Below are 4,369 nucleotides of genomic sequence, written 5' to 3' on the forward strand. Positions count from 1 at the left end.
GTCAAATCAAATGGTGTGGTCTTGACATGCATAATCAAGCAAGTTCTTTGAACAGACGCACTCAAAGCAATAATAAAAGTGAGCATGAAAGAATTAATAGATGCTCAAAAGGCTCAAGAATCTCACAAAAATTATGGCTTTTTGATGTTTAAAACTTGTGAATTCTAACTCAAAGTAATACCTAAACTTTGGGGAAACAACCTAAAATTTTAAATTCTTAAAAATCAACTTATCATGCTTGATTCTCTAATGTCTTGAGGTTTAAACAATCAATGCATAAATGCCTATGTTTTAATTCAATATTTATCAATCAATGTCATAAATCAATCAAAGTTTATCCTAAATACGATATGAGATCTTTTCAAGAGAATAAGGCAGTCATTCAGGGATTTTTCTAATAATGAAATAAATACCCCCCACACTTAAGTTGTACATTGTCCTCAATGTACAAAGATAGATATATTGAAAAGAATATAAAAATAAGATAGGGAGAGAAGTGAAACTTCCTGAATTAAGAATGGATGATATTCTTCGATTGGCGAGATCGAGTATTGGAAATAAAGTTGGAAGGCAAGCATGATTCTGAATGATAAAAGGAGAGTGAAGGGAATAATCTAATAGTAGTCATAAAGATAAGTCGTGTTTAAAAAAAACAAATGAATCTTAAAAAGTTAATAAAATAAAATAAAATAAGAGAAATAATCTAATTTTTCAAGTGGCACGGCCAGTGCACACGTCCGTGTAGCTTGTGTCTCGTCTGTGTTCGTCCCGAATTGAGATGTCGTCACAAGGCTTTCTGTTACGCCCGTGTATCTAGGCCGTGTGGCAACATGATATTGTCGTACAGCCGTGTCTAGTGTGGTTCGCTTCTCCCACGGTCGTGTACATCTGCGCACGCTCGTGTTATTTTGATCGTGTCATCCACGGGTGCTAGACACAGGCGTGCCGCACGCCCATGTTCATTTGGCAGATTTTCCCATGGCCAGGTCGTACGCCCGTGTTGTTTTGGCAGGCTCGACCACGGCCATGTCGTACGGCAGTAACATTTTATCGTAGCCTGTGTTTGGGGAAATCTTTGCCTTATTTTCACACGGCCCTAAGCACGCCCGTGTGCTTGGCCGTGTCTCTGTGGAAAACCTGTATTCAAGAGCTCCGTTAGTAAGTTAGGTGTTGAAGACTAAATTTTAAAGAAGTTAATACAGTTAGTGCTTGGGTTGCCTCCCAAGAAGCGCTTATTTATAGTCTAAGCTTGACTTACCTCTCCGTTGAATAATCATGGTGGTTTGAGGAGTTTATACTCCTCATTCCTACTATCAATCTCATCAAAATAAGGTTCTAAACGAGTGTTATTTACCTTAAAAGTGCCAAACTTGGGATGACTCACCTCGACTGTACCGAATGGGAAAATGCTGAGTACTGTAAGAAGGATTTCTTCATTTGGTGTGGTAGCGACAATGTGGGGATCTGCGGCATCTAATAAGACTCTATCTCCAACCTTAAGTTGATTTAGAAAGGTATTGAGCTCGTTCTATCGTAGATTCAATTTTTTCGGTGTTCTCGGTTTATGCGTCTGCCATTCATCTAGTTCCTCGATTTGTAGCCTTCGATCTTCATGAATAGGTCATCTACTATTGCTTGAGAATGTCTCATGTACTTCCTTCAGACTCATTTCCTGCAAAGAAGGTTGCACCATATTGTCAGTTTTAGTAGAATGGTTTAAACAATTACCTTCAATTTCCAATGTGTTGCCGGAATTGCGAGCTTGAAGGGTGATTGTTTTATCTCCGACACTGAGTGTGAGTTCACCTATGCCAACATCAATAATTGTTTTAGCAGTTGCTAAAAAGGGTCTTCCTAGAAATTAAAGTAGTGTTGCTATCCTCCTCTATGTCTAGAACAATGAAGTCAACGGGAAATATAAATTTATCGATTTTAACTAGCACATCTTCAATAATACCCCTAGGGAATCTTATAGTTTTATCTGCTAATTGAATGCTCATCCTAGTCTGTTTGGGTTTCCCGAGGCCTAGTTGTTTAAACATTTTGTAAGGCATGACGTTGATACTAGCCCCTAAATCAGTTAATGCATTATTAGCATCTAAACTACCAATTAAGCAAGGAATCGTAAAACTCCCTGGATCTTTTAATTTGTTCGGTAGCTTATTTTGCAGAATAGCTAAGCACACTGCGTTTAGCTCCACATGCAACGCCTCGTCCAACTTCCGCTTATTTGCTAAAAGCTCCTTTAAAATTTTCATTACGTTTGGCATCTGCGATAGAGCTTCAATAACCGGTAAGTTAGTGTGTAATCTTTTTAAGAGTTTAAGGAATTTACCAAATTGTTCATCTGAGTGGTCTTTCCTTGTTGCGTTAGGGTATGGCACACGAGGTTTATATTCGACATTCACTGATTTGTTTTTATTATGACCTACCTCACCTTGACCTTTGCTTACTACAGTTTCTTGCCTCGGTTCTGGTTTAGGCTCAACGACTCTTTTGTCATCTTGAATAGTAATTGCGTTGAGCTGTTCCATTGGGTTGGGTTCAGTATTACTTGGCAAGCTACCTTGTGGTCATTCGGAGATTAGTTTGGAAATCTGGCCTATTTGAGTTTGAGCCTTTGGTCGATGCTTGTTGATTTTTAAGAGTTGTCTTGGTGTTCTGAAAACGGGTTTCTGACACCGATATAAACTTTGAGAGCATCTCTTTAAGGTTCGGCTTCTTTTCCTGCTCTTTGATTTCCTTGACTGCCCCACGAGAAATTGGGGTGGTTCCTCCAACCAGCATTGTAAGTATTACTATATGGGTTATTTTGGGATCGAGAGTTATTGTTACCCATATATTGGACTTGTTCCTCCTCGATGCTAGAGTTGAAGGGTTGATACTTTGTGCATGCTCCTCCTCTATTCGCCTCGCACCTCATTACTGGATGTACCTGAGTAGAACCAAGTAAACCATCAATCTTTTTTATTTAGAAGTTCTACCTGGTTTGACTGCATAGTAACTGAATCGATGTTATAAACGCCTACTGTTTTAGTCGGCTTAGTCCTCATGACTTGCCACTGATAGTTATTCAGTGACATCTCCTCTATAAACTCATAGGCATCTTCAGGTGTTTTAATATTGATGGTTCCGCCAATAGCTGCGTCAACCATTTTTCGAGTTGAAGGATTTAGGCCATTATGGAACGTTTGAACCTGTAGCCAAAGCGGTAACCCATGGTGAGGGCACCTTCTAGTAAGTCTTTGTATCTCTTCCATGCATCGTAAAGAGTTTCTAAGTCCATCTGTACAAACGAAGAGATATCATTACGTAATTTAGCCATTTTAGCCGGCAAAAAATATTTTCATTGAAATTTTTCAGTTATTTGTTCCCAAGTAGTGATTAACCCTCGTGGTAATGAGTTCAACCACTATTTAGCTTTGTTTCTCAATGAAAAAGGGAATAACCAAAGATGAATGGCATCATCAGAAACACCATTAATTTTAAATGTATTACATAGTTCTAAGAAGTTTGCTAAGTGAGTGTTGGGATCCTCATCTTGGAAACCATCAAACTGAACAAATTGTTGTATCATTTGAATAGTGTTAAGCTTTAGTTCAAAAGTATTTGCAGCTACAGCAGGTCTAACTATGCTCGATTCAGTTCCTGTTAAAGAAGGTTTAGCATAATCATACATAGTACGTTGAGCAGGATTTTGATTAACCGCAATTGTAAGAGTTAGCTGATTGTCTTGGTTTTCAGCCATGTCTTCGGATGGAGGTTGAGTATCGCCTTATTACTCGTTCTCTGTGTATCTTAAGCTTCACCTTATTTCTCTTTAATGTATGTGAACTGTGCGATCGATTTCTTTGTCAAAAAGTAGTGGTACTGACAGGTTTCTTCTAGTCATAAACTATAAAAACTTGCCAAGAGAAATAAAAAAATAAATTAATCAATAATAATATATAAAAAAATTAAATTAAATTAAATTGCAAGAAAAATAAATGGCTAAAGTAATCAAAATTAAGCATTCCTAATATTTTAGTTCCCCGGCAACGGCACCAAAAACTTGATCGCGTGATTTCGTAATAGGTTTTAAATATTTATAATTAATCGTTCTTGAAACTAACTATTATCGCGATGTAGGCAAGTGTACCTATCAAACAGTAGTATAATTTTAGCAAGACCGGATTGTCGAACCCAAAGGAACTAAAAGTACTAGTAATGATTGTCTTTTTATTATCTAGCCTAAGAATAAAGAGGTTTTGTTTTAACTAACTAATTATCTAAACTAAGAATTCACAGAGAATGGAATTGGGGAATTGCTTTTGGGAAAATAGATTGAATTAAGACAATACCTAAGGAAAAATCCACCTAAACTGTACTT

General features: G+C 37.4%; 1 non-coding gene across 1 annotated transcript; it reads left to right on the top strand.

Annotated features, from left to right (window-relative positions):
* The first annotated feature begins 3,213 nt into the window (after positions 1-3,213).
* LOC121206590 (small nucleolar RNA R71) lies at positions 3,214-3,319 on the top strand. Its single transcript, XR_005901660.1, has one exon. It is a non-coding gene; the product is annotated as a small nucleolar RNA R71 (small nucleolar RNA).
* Positions 3,320-4,369: the final 1,050 nt, after the last annotated feature.

The sequence above is a fragment of the Gossypium hirsutum genome, chromosome A01, assembly GCF_007990345.1.
Source record: "Gossypium hirsutum isolate 1008001.06 chromosome A01, Gossypium_hirsutum_v2.1, whole genome shotgun sequence".
In the NCBI taxonomy this organism is placed as follows: domain Eukaryota; kingdom Viridiplantae; phylum Streptophyta; class Magnoliopsida; order Malvales; family Malvaceae; genus Gossypium; species Gossypium hirsutum.